The 12,784-nt window shown below is 46.7% G+C and overlaps 1 protein-coding gene across 8 annotated transcripts in view; it reads left to right on the top strand.

The window, feature by feature from the left end:
- The window catches only part of SMARCA2 (SWI/SNF related, matrix associated, actin dependent regulator of chromatin, subfamily a, member 2), a 170,567-nt gene that overhangs the window by 116,080 nt on the left and 41,703 nt on the right, over positions 1-12,784 (top strand). The window lies entirely within an intron of this gene.

Below are 12,784 nucleotides of genomic sequence, written 5' to 3'. Positions count from 1 at the left end.
AGAATCCTAAAGGCATGCAGTTCTGACAGCAGTGCTCTGGAGCTTCTCAAGAATTTGCAGGTGCTGTTCTAATGCGCACACCAAAGGACGACCTCCGCTCCCGCTGGCAACCTTGCCATTCCTCCCGGCGGCCATAGATGCCACAACAGCCTTCCAGCTCAAGCCTTTTCTTTCTTATTTGGCAAAAACTAGATGAATACATCTAATCTAACTCCAGATTCAAAAACAAAAAGAGAGCACCAAATTAACTGGGTTTTCGTGTTTAGTTTTGTACAAGAAAGTACCCAATAGACAATGTTGTTTTCAGCATAAGACCATATCCTTTTACAGGGCTTCTTGCTTATTTTCTAATCAGAATTCATGAAAAAATTGTAGATGGGACCATGAAACTTTGCTCCAGGCAAAGCTTATCCTGCCACTCCTACTGAAATTCAATATTTAAGGTCACGGTGCTCAGAGTCCTGTGTAGAAAGCATATTCCTAATGCAGGATGCTGTTTTGTAAACGATCCTTCCCTTGGACCTTGTGTATACAGAATATTTTCTAAAGATGTCCTAAAGATGATTTAAAATGATGTCTTCGAAACTGTATCGAGGTTGCCAGTGGATCTATTCCTCTCTTCCAAGTTGCCTCTGATAACTTCGTGGAAAGAAAGGGGGTCTCAGGCATCAGGATATCAGGGGTCTGGTCCCAGATCTGTCGTCATTTGGCTATGTGACATCTTGGATGAGTCATTTCACCTCCCTGGGAGGGATGGTGGTGAGAAAGAGTACATGGCCCCGTCTTTCCTGCCCTGTCCCTCTTTGACTTTGCCTTTGGTGACCCTGGAGAGAACTATGTGCCTTTACCCTGGTCTGGCTCCAACTCTGAGACTCAGCTCTAAAACTCGGAGGGACACGGGTGAGAGACTTCCTCCTTGTTCTCAGGAAGGCTTTCTCTTGAAGATGCAGGTTTGACACATGTTGGTGGCCTCAGTACATGATCCAGGGTTTGGGACGATCTGATTGTTGGCAGCATTTAGAGAGTTGAACTAAGTCCGTGTGCTGATAGGACATGGTGCATTGGAAGCCAAAATGGTGGTGCCCACAATGGGAGCACCTACCTGCCATATTGGAATTACCTTCCCCATGCAGGTAGCTGGGGTCTTCTGCCATTCTGTACAGAACGAGACCAAGAATTCTCTAGCACTTTGTCATCAAGAAGAAAGTACCCACCCCTTCATTTTTTTGAATCCCCTGCATACTACCAACCAGCGTGCCTAACAGGTGCCAAAGGGATTCATTTTGTTCATTGACACATATCAAGTCCCCCCCCCCCACCCAAATTATTAAGACCAAATCCGTTTGCATTCATATTAATTTTAAAAAATCAGTATGCTAATGTCATGGGATATTACTGGAAGGTGTAGGAAGATACTGTGGAGTCCAACAGACCACAGTGTCAGCATTGCGGGTAATTCCCTGTCATAAATACGTAGTCTGCAAGAGAAGTAATAAACACAGTTTAGGGGTTTTATTTGCCACCATTTTATCTCGTTGCACGAATCTGATGATTGTTCTATTAGTTGTATCTTTCTGCGTTTTCATAATCCACACACAAAAACCCTTGGAGCTTTGCTTTTTTTTGTTTTTTTGTTTTAATGCAAAGTTGAGAACAGCTTTTTGGAAGAGGCATTTTTCCCGTCACAAAAGCATAACGAGAAGTACAGAAGAGCGAGGGAAGGAAAACAGAATCACCTGTGATCTCACTGACCTTCACGTACCCAGGTTGGAGAGGTAGCCAAGGAAAACACGGCCACGGGTTATTTCGGTGCCATTACGTTCAGAATTATTTTTAACCTGTTAGGAGTCTGAGCTCTTTTGTAGCTGTTTCAATAAATCCCAGCCCGTGACACCCATCAAGCCCCAGCCTGCTGGTAGTAATATTTGCATGTCCTTCCATTTGATTTAAAAACACGCTATTTTACAGGGCACCCTGTGCCAAACGACTTTTTTTTGGAAAGCCATTAAGGGGTATGTGGGGGCATGCCTTCCCACACTGGAATAGAGATTTGTGCTTCTCCATAAACAGAACTTTCATGTCTCCACTTCAGATTTCACAGGCTGTTCCCCCCTCTTTGCAAAATTGCTTTTACCTCTCCACATCACATAGCTGGTGCATTTTTACCACCACAAAGCGGGCTCACGTCATCCCATTCCCCTCCCCAGGACCGATGCGTTTTGTTTTCTTTGAGATATAATTGACGTAAAATAATTGTATTCCTTGGAGTTGCCAGGTCTGAATTCTTAATCCAAATTCCTTCCCGTGGAATTTTCAGGACTTTCGGTTCCTTCACAGTCCTCTCCCTTCTCCGTTCCAGACAGTGCTAGGCTGGGAGCTATCAATCTATATCATGTTTTAATCCCCTTACAGACTTGGAATAGATACTGTTTCTCCCATTTTACAGATGAGGAACTAAGCCTCCCAGGCAAGGAGTTGTTTGGGGGATTTAGCATTTACTACACGGCAGGTAGATTTGTCAGATGAATGCTGAACGTTCGGTTTCTCGCCTTGTAGATTTGGAAAACGCACATCAGGGCAGGTCTGTGGGACTGTGGGGTTTTGGCAAAAGACAGATCCTATTCCGGTTTACAGCCCCTTTGCCCACTGAGCCAACCTCCTCCTGGCTCGTGCATTCCAGCTGCTTCTCGTAAAGGTGCAGGAGCTCAGGGGCAGGTGAGCAATAGGTGAGTCTCTTGATAACCCTGGGAGGACTTGCTTCTAGAGAAATTCAAGACAGCCCTTTAGATGGAATGAGTGGAAGACGTACCTTGTGAAGGTGACTCGCCCCTCCAGTCCTCAAGAGGGCGCTCTTTGTGTGCCTCCATCTGCCCAACGGTGGGACTCTCCCTTCTGTTTGCCCTGTTCCCCTCTGTGTCCTCCGCCTCGCCTTGTTCCCTGCAGTTGCACACACTGCGCTGCCTTTTTGCTAAGTGAGGGGTGATCTTGGTGGTTCCTCCAGGTCAGAGAGTTCTTTTTACCACTGAGGCTGAATATCTTATTTAGGACATTTTACTCCCAAAGCCAGAACAAGACACAGGATTATATAATCACCAGTTAAAATAAAGGCAGTTTAGGGGCACCTGGCTGGCCCGGTCAGAAGAGTGTGCGACTCTCAATCTCGAAGTCATGAGTTTGAGCCCCACGTCAGGTACAAAAATTACTTAAATAAGATTTAAAAATAAAATACAGGCAGTTTACAGAGGTGGGTTGGAGCAGGGTGAACAGAAACCAAAAATCTGTATTTTGCCCCATGTGTGCTTATTTTAATTCACCGTATAGTTATGTAGCTTCCCTCAAACAGCCTTGCAATGTGCTTCCTTGATAAGCCCTGCCATTTTGAGAAAGCAGAAGGAAAAAGGGTGAAGATTTAATTTTCTTGCAGCAAGATTTTTGGGTCCCACTGGTGAGTAAGGCATCAATCTAAATGCCTTTACATTTTGATTAAGGGGACTTTTTTTTTTTTTTTTAATTCCCGAAGAGATTTCAGACTGATAGGAGATTCGGGCGTATTTTGAGAGAAAAACAAAACTCCTACAAAGCAGAATTAAATCAACAGTGAACAAAAGTATGTGTGATATATGGTAAAAAAAAGTACAAGGGAAGGAGAGAATCCTGTAGGATTTTATGAAGGAGGTGACATTTTAGCCGTTTCTTAAGAACAGGAGCATGATTTTGTGTAGGACAGGGGCTCAGGAGAATTCCAGGCTCTGCCCCACACTGAGGCTTGGGAATGTGTGGCTCCTCCCTCTGGGACCTTGTGTGTTAGGAGCATGGTGTTTTTATAGGGTTTTTTGTAGAGATAGGAGTAGAGGAGAAAGATTAGGGTAGGACACTCCCTGGAGGCTGTGCGAGACCCGAGAACCTGGACTTTATTCCATAGAAAGACCGCAGGGTCTGAAGTGCGAGAACAAATGAGCGTCCGTCCTTCTAAGCAGAAAGAAGATAACCGTTCGCTTTGTAAAGGATGAATGAGGGCCCAGGAGAGAGGGCAAGAAAAACCCATAGGGAGGCCATTACAGCTGACCCTGCCTGTGCGAGAGGAGAATGAACAGAAGGCAATGAACTATTTCAGAGGTAAAAACATGCAGGGACGGACAGGCCCGCCACACTGTAAGGAGGGAAACTCATGATTTTAAAGGTCTCTCTCTTTTTTTTTTTTTTTTAGCCTGGATAACTGGGGGGAAATGATGCTGCCCTTTGATAAGACAGAGAGATCCAGGGAGAAATACTTGCTCTTCTGGGAGAAGAGCGATGACTTTGAGCTGGGCCATTTGACGGGATGTTGGATATCACAACTGGTAACCCCAAAGCAAGTCCACGCTGGAGAGAGAAGGCTTGAAGCCATGTGCACTGAAGTTACAGTGAGGCCAGGGGCAGTCTGGATCTCCAAAGACCGTTTCATATCCAGACTAGGGGACCCCACTTCTTGCAGGGACCTCTCACCCATGGCAAGGGACTGGGCTGCTCCGAAGACACCCACCACTCTGCGGGTTGAGAGTCTGAGTCTAGGTTACTCAGCAGCAGGAAGTCTGCCAGGGACCCACTCTAGAAGTGGGGAGGCCAGAGCCTTCCTGAGAAAACCTCATATATTCTCGTCCCTGCCCCCCAGGAGAGAGGTTTTGAAGTTCTCCAGCAGCCCCTCCCCCAAGGGCCATGCAGAGACATCCCAGATGCTGCTGGGCTGGGCATCAGATTATCAGTGGTGTCTACTGTGGGCTCGGGGCAGCTGGCCACACTTCACCGCGTGGTTATTATCGGGAGCGTGAACAAAGAGATGGGGGATGAAGAAAAACCTGGGGAATCTGTGTGTAAGGGGAGAAAAAGGTAGTGAGAAAAGTTGGGGAAACCCAAGACTGTAGCATTATAGGAAGGAGAGATTTTAAATAAGGAGCCGTGGAGGAGGAAGTAAATAAAATTAGGGTTTAGACCAGACTAATAGGGGGATTTGGAAGCTTTGTGCAACTTTTGAAAAATCTCAGTGTCCTGTCCTGGGTGCTAAGGGCTTGTACTCTGTGGTCAGGAAGTGATTGATCAGACAACTCCAGAGGTTGACAGTATAGGGAGAGTGAGCAATGAGAGGATGGAGGGGAGACACAGCAAGTTTGATGCTAGAGTTTATGATTTTGTCCTTGAAGATGAACATAGAAAGTTCTAGAACAGAGATGCCTCAGTTCACAACTGGTGTTCTGTAAACAGGTGTATAGCCAAGAGCAGTTCTCCCAGGAAACCCCGTCTAAAAGTTCAGTTTGTGCACGACTGTGTTTACACTGCCTGACTTTTCTTCCCCGAGTGCTGTGTCAGCTACGGTAGGGCAGTGGAGGGAAGTAAGGCACGGTCTCGCTGAGAAAAAGATCCGAGTGATATGTGACAGCTGGGCGAGATCCTGAGTGGGGAGCGCGCTGACGATTGACGCACGGCGCAAACGTGCACAGGTACGAGGGATTGGGAAAGGCGCTCCAGGTGAGAAGTGTGAGAGGCGTCACGAGGGTGGGGATAAATACGGCTGGCTAGAGCGGGGCGCTGGCGTTCTGCTCCTGCTCCGTGTGGATGGTCATGGGCCAGGAAGTAATGGCAGGCCAGAGGGGGTAGGCTCAGGCGATGGAGACCTCTGGAGTCCAGGCGGGGAGACGTAGAGTTGGCGTCTTGGGGCTCACTTTGCAACTTGAGTAGGGCAGTAACCTGATGAAAGAAATATTTAAGATCTGGCCAATGGGATGCCGTCTACAACTACTTAGGAAAAATCCAGAATCCAGCTCTTTAGATCTTACGGCGGGAGACAAAAGCCTCCATGACGAGAGCAAGCAAGGTAGTGTGACTTTCCTTTTGACTCTCACTCTGGAAAGAAAGAACAGCAGAAGCTTTCCTCACTGAAATAATCCTAATCCACAGCGGGTCGGGCAATGAAAATGTTAAGCTGAGAAAATGTCACTTAAAGTAGATGAAACCTTTAAAGGGAAACATAATGGGTATCTATTTGCCGCATTTTTACGTAAGGCTAAAGTTTCTTCTTGGAGTCCTTTGACTTGTCTTCTTTGCATAAGTAACCCTATTAGGTTTCACTTAGGATTTCCAGTTTTGGCATTCTGAGAATTTTTTTTTTTTTAAGTTCAGCTTTACCGAAGTATAGTAACAAAGTTAGAAGACTTCGCAAGCGTCGTTCTGAACGGACTCCCCGTCCTAGTTAGTGATCACCTCCGTCACCTGAGAATCCTGAGCCTTACAAGCACGCGGAGTACAGACTTTTCTACACGTTAGGAGTCTAGCCCTTGCCAAATGCGGCAGTGTCGTTCTGTGTTTTTAAGCCACTCCCCTTTCATGGAGGCTTTCACCGTCCTCACTGTTGTTAGAAATGCGAGGCCTGTGTCTTTGCACAATTGTATTTCATCTTCCGTCGTCTCCGGTTGAATCACGTAGTTGTAATAACAAGTGAAACTGGCATCCAGATCTTTGGGCGCACCACCGAGGGTTGGCCTGCGTGCCAGGAGGAGCGAGCAGAGGGTCCTCACGGTGGTCGGGGCCTTAAGTGGAGGTGGATTGAAGGAGCCTTTTCAGATTTAATGACTGACAGGTGTGCATCCTCTTAATTTTTTTTTTTTCTAGGTGCTCTGTTCCTGGAATGCATTTAGGGGACATTTTCTGCGTATGGATGTCCCTGCTAGGTAGAGCCAGTCCTTGTCTGTGTCTGTACTGTGCATATCGCTTACCATGTTTCAGGTGACCCGGTCTCCTGCTGTTGCCTCTTCTGCTCCCCAGCGCTGCCCATACAGATTTCAGCCACTGCTTCCCAGCGAAACTTCTAGTCCTGGCTTAGCACCCTAGGAGGCCACGGGAGCCGTGCAAGGCCAGAGTAGTGTTAAGCATGCTCGTCAGTAAAACCTGGTCTTCCTTACCTCTGTTCTTGTTCCTTTGTGCTTTAAGATGAGGCTTGTTTGAAGGTTTATTGCATGACAAATGGTGTTAGAACACCCATAGCTTGTAGCTAACCAGGGCTCAAAGTTCTGTGTTGAATTTTTAGTTTTACTGACCTGGCATTAAAAAAGGAGGATAGTTCAACTTGACCAATAACTTTACGTGTATTTAGAAGTGCTACATAGACCCACCTTGAGCAAATCTAAATCCGTAGCTATTATCGTAGGTGTCCAAGTTGGCTTCTCAAGTTAAACTGGGGTCGAGCCCTCCCCTGCTGACACTGTAGTGGTATTTGTGCATGGATGTGCATATGTGTGTGTGCGTGTTTACGTGTGTATGCCTGCGTGTACCTGCACGGGCCTACCCAGTTATGAGTATGTGTCTCTGCATACGGAGTTACAGCCTCCCTGGGACCAGCGACTCTCTTTGCTCCTTTCAGTTTCAACACCCGCACCAGTGGGACCCACTCTTCCATGCTCGCAGTCCAAATCCCTAGAAGAAGTGAACTAATTTGGGGACTTTGCTGTTGATGCCGAGACCCTCTTGCCAGGCCCTGCACGAGCCTGGAGACAGGCCACCCTGAGAACAGGGCGCCGGTCCCAGTACCACCAGGTGAGACCAGGCCAGGGAGAGTTTGCCCGACAGAGAACACTGCAGCCAGGCAGCCAGCGCTCCAGGCAGGGCGGTTTCCCTTAGATCCTGGGACAGCATGAAAGACAATGGCTGTCATCTCTTATGCGCAGGGATGTTTAGGCTCTTGAAGGCGGTCCTCACGCAGCGTCCTTCCAGTACACACACAGTTCCGTGATAGATACCATGGTAGAGTTAAAAAACCTCAGTCCCAGTCAAATTGCAGTTACCATATGAGTTAGTCTGCTAGGGCTGCAAGAACTAGACACCACTAACTGGCTTACAGAACAAACTGACTTTCTCCCGGATCTGGAGGCTAGCAGTCCACAATCAAGGTGTCCACAGGGTTGGTATCTTCCGTGACCGCCCTCGGCTTACAGATCCCATCTGCTGCTTCCCGTGTCTTCACGTGGTTTTTGCACTATGTTCCAGTCTCCTCTTCTAACAAGGATGCCATGTGCTGAATTCAGGCTCACCCTAATCCTAATGACCTCTTTCTACCTTAATTACCTCTTGAAAGGCCCTGTCTCCAAATATAGTCCCATTCTGAGGCACGCCAGGCGTTAGGACCTCACTGTATGAGTCCAGGAAGGGACCCATAAAAGCATGGTATACTGTGTCATCGAATAAAGTACAGACTTTGCTACTAGACCTCTAGTCCACACTGTGTCAGTAACAGGTGCACGTCATGATCCAAGACCATTCCCATCACTTCTTGCAAAATATGTTGGTGACTGGTCACTGAGTAGTAGTGACTCAGTCCAGGGACAGACTGTGAAGCGTGGGGTTGTGGTGCCTCCTTGTCTCCTGGTGATACACTCACACGACATTCTAGCCAAAGTAGATCATCAAGAGTGGGAATTGGCCACTAAAGGCGAGAAAGTGAGGCAGAAAACAACAACACAGAAAGTGAAATTGGATGTGACTAGAAGGTTTGAAAACGTGGTACCAGGTGTGAAGACAGGAGTCCAGCAGGAAACTGGTTAAGCGTCTGACTCTTGATTTCGGCTCAGGTCACGATCTTGGGGTTGTGAGATCGAGCGCCGCGTCAGGCTCCGCACTGGGCGTAGAGCCTGCTGGAGAGTCTCTCTCTCTCCCTCTACCCCTCCCACCCCACCCACCGCTCATGCTCTCTTAGGGAAACAGTCTGATGGATATAAAAATATAAAAAAATCAAGCTCAAGTCGTCTCAGTGTATTTTAGTTGAAACTGAAATTTACTTTGAATTGAAGACTTGTGTATATATGTAAATCCCGATCCCCTTGGCTGGTGTTCAGGCCAAAGCGTTGAAGTGCACCTGTGTGTTGAAAGAGCACGGTGATCACAAGGAGACAGGAGAAGAACCTTTTCTTGCAGAAGAGGCTGGTTGCATGGTTTCAGAAGCCGAAATCAGAATGAACTGGGTGGGTTGGTTGTGCGTCCAGGGCAGACGAGGGCACTGTTGTGACGTGTGCCCCCAGGTTCCAGGGATGAGTTCGGGCAGCAGCTTCCCATGATTATCCGGTGCTGACTGCTGGGGAGCCGGGTCTTTTCTGGAAGACCCATCTGTGGAGAACTGAAGAAAGCCGGAAGGTCGTAGAGGGACCATAAAGGGAGGACCCGAATACTCAGCCAGAGGAATTTTGTTGAATTTAGCCAGGTGTATGAGGAAAACTGCTTAAATGAGATGATGAAGAGACAAACCAGCTCCTCCACATCAGAGGGTTCATCTGAGCTACTTTACGACCTTAAAAGGGCAGAGGGTAAAATGTTGGGCTGATCTTTGGCAATTTGCCAAGGCCTAGGAAAGCGGCATGTTTTATGTCCTAGGTTATCTAATGAGAAGAGGAAGGCAAATGCTGTCCAAAACGTATAAGGTTTTCTTTTTTTTTTGTTACCCCAAAAATAAAAAACTTCTTAATGGTTGTTTCTAATGTTTTAAGTCCGTGTACTAAATAGATATTCATGTTACTATGTTTTACATTTTCTTCTGCACATATTACCGACAGTAATAAGAGTTTTTAATTTTTCTACGTACGTTTGTAAGGGGCATGGAACAATCCTCGTGTTCTGATTGTTGGACTGGCTTTTTTGCAGTTTGGACTTGCACGGTCACGTGTGTGGTCCCGCACTTCCGTGCAAAGGAAGCACGGCACATGTGTGAGAGTCTTGTTAAGATGTACCCGGTTGTGTTCAGATGTATTACTCACCTAAGCCTCGCCAGCATAATCAGCCTCTTCCTGATGGTTCGGAGTCTTCCTTTGTGCTGTAAAGTAGAAAATACGGTGATGAAGGGTGTGGCTTAGGCAGCCAAACTTCAGAGCTGAAATGCTGGCTCTGCTACTTACCTGTGTAGGATCTGGAGAAAGATTCTCCACCTCTCAGAGCCTCCGGTTCCTCACGGGTAGCCTGATGAGAATAATACCTGCCTCCTGGTGTTGTTGCAAGGATTAAATGAGCGCATGTGTGCATAGCGCCAAATGCCTGGCCACGGTGGAAACAATACGTGGTTAGGGGCTGCCGCTGCTGGTGATGATAGTAGGGACATTGGAAGTATTCACGATGCCAGGTATCTTCAGATGGGTTGAAACTGAGACCCTTTCCTCTATCGGCCGGCCTCGGGCTGCAGTGCTTTTGATTTCTTGCATCGTGTTACTTACATGTTCTCCTCCCTTAATTTGTCTATTACTGGTCGTCTTTGCCTCTGCCTCCCACAGAACAAACACCCTGCTCTGAACCACCCTCTCGCTGGGTTTTGATGCTTTTCACCCACGGAGGGGGGGAGGGTGATAGCTCCGAGAATTTGTCTTGGGGCAGTGTAGAAGCCCTCAGGAGGGCTCCGTGTCCCCAGCAAGCCCCAATGAGGACCATTTCTTTGGCTCGAGGGCCTCAGATGAGGTGATACTCCGTCATTGTCCTTTACCTGTCTATCTCGAGACATCATGTTAGTCTTTGTAAGCGTTGAAATTACGCCACCATCTGTTACCTTCTTTGGGCTTTTCATTTTTTTTAATATACAGAGAACCCCGAAGTACGAGATGACCCAGGCCTGCCTGAGAAGCCTCGCTTGTGGGGTGGGGGGGCGAGTGCGTTGTGAGTTATAGTAACTGATAAATGGTCTCAGGATAAGAAAGCAGAACTGTGTTTCTTTTCACTCTCCATCGTTTGTCTAAGCGTCTTGCTAGCTCACAAATTCTGTCCGGTTCTTTATTCCACCCAAGGGAGCTGGAGCGTCTCGCGTGCCTAAGTTGTGGGAACAAGGGTGTCTGTGCATCGTGCTTGTAATGTGGTAGGGTCTACGGGGCTGGATGTTGCTGGGGCCACCCTCTACTCAATCTAAAAGTCATGCTCTGAACAGAGTACTGGCCTCAGTACTCCCCCAAAAGGTACCCTATGGGTTCTTAGTTGATCCTGTGGCTGAAATAAGTTTATACTTCCTGTTCATATTTTTTTTTCCTCTCTTCCCGCCCCGTAATTGCTTTTACCTGAAATACGGTTCTAATTTGCCTTTTCTCAGTTGTATAAGCTCACCTTTTCCCATGCTTCCCCTAGGTTTTCTTAGATAACTTCCTTATGCCATTAGGGGGAAAGAGAGCACCTTGGTTCGTTTTTGCAAAAGTAATCTCAAGTGGTTGAACAAGAAACCGAAAAGCTCACTGTACGAGAATTTGGTTAATGGTGGCTCCAGGCACTTGCCCTTAATGGCCAGCAATGCCCATTTCAATGGCCAACTCCCAGGTGCTTGCCGAATGAGTGAAGAAAAGAGGGTCCCCTGAATGAATGGGTCATCAGTTGATTGCCCCACAGTGAAGAAAAAAAAAAACTATGCTAAAAAAAAAAAAAAAACACAAAACAAAACCCCTTTTAGATCAACTCCTCTCTTTCCTTGACTATCTGAGGCATTTGTTAACAAAACTGTAAGGTTTGTGAATCGACATGCCATCATATACAGGTATTTTCATACATCCTGGGTATTACCTTAATAACCTTTGAATGGATGAGGATTTTTGGAAAAGGCTCCTAGTCCCTGGTGGGGGCAAGATGGAACATGCTACCTGTTGAAAATGCTGTAAGGTCTGAGGCGGGAAAGAAAGCTAGCAAGATTTCACTGGTATTGTGCGGTGTGTGTTTAGGTGGTAGGAACACGTAGGAACCTGCCATTGGGTTTGTTTGTTTCTTAAATATTTACAGAGTTGGATTCCCCCACCCCCACCCCAACCCCGTGACTTTTCTTTTTTCATTTGTGGTAAGAAGCACATCATGCGAAATTGACTCTCTTCACCATTCCGAGTGTACGTACGTTTTAGCAGATGGCTGTGCGGCCATCCTATATACAGCAGAATTCGTTCACTATCCCAGCCCGAAAGTCTACACTCCTTGAACACTAACTCCCCACTCCCCCCTCCACTCCATGCCTGGCAACCTCTGTTCTTCTTTCTCATGTAAGTGGAATCCTACAGTATTTGTCCCTTCTTGGTCTGGCTTATTCTACCTTGGGAATTGGGTTTTATGCCGATTTATCTAACAGGTTGCTTTTGGGGGTAGTAATGATCAAAAACCTAAAATTTGTCCCAAGCCCAGAGTCTGAAATTCTGTATCCAGAATTGCTACGGTCTTTATTAAACCAAGCGACTAAAATGAGATGGCATTTTGGGCAAGAACTCCACATTCGATTTGTTGCTGTCATTAAAAAGAAAAGAAATCCCTATTGTAAGAAAATTTCCCATATGTGAAGTCTTAAAAGTTTCTTTAAAAGTCCACTTTTTTGCCACTGCTGCTGGTAGTCTGGTTGTCTTGGGGATCATTGCCTGTCTTACAGGCTTCCAGGGTCTCAGCAGGGCTTGAGAGAGGTTTAGCCTCCCCTAATATTAGAATCAAGTTTCACGACGTGTGAGTGGTCTTCAGAAAGCAGTGTAGTATTGAGCTGGAATTGTCTTAACTCACATGTTTTAATGTTTAGCCCTCCATCTGTAGCCCTACCCCCACCCCAGCAGTATTTAGGATACTCTTCTGGAATCTAATGCAAGTTCCTATGGGAGAACGACCCCCCCCCCCCCAAAGAGAGCAAGAAGACCTGGTCGGTGGGCAGAAACAGTGATATTTAAACATCAGAGTTAGGTATTAGAATACGGAATCTCCCATTTCCTCTCCAAGAAATTTCCCATGCATTGTCTAGATGTCTTTAGAATTGCTCCTTTTGATTTTTTCTTAAGATGGTCTGTTC

Source organism: Ursus arctos, unplaced genomic scaffold (assembly GCF_023065955.2).
Source record: "Ursus arctos isolate Adak ecotype North America unplaced genomic scaffold, UrsArc2.0 scaffold_33, whole genome shotgun sequence".
NCBI classification, from domain to species: Eukaryota; Metazoa; Chordata; class Mammalia; order Carnivora; family Ursidae; genus Ursus; species Ursus arctos.
The sequence above is the reverse complement of the archived record's forward strand: the minus strand, read 5'-3'. Positions and strand labels throughout refer to the sequence as shown.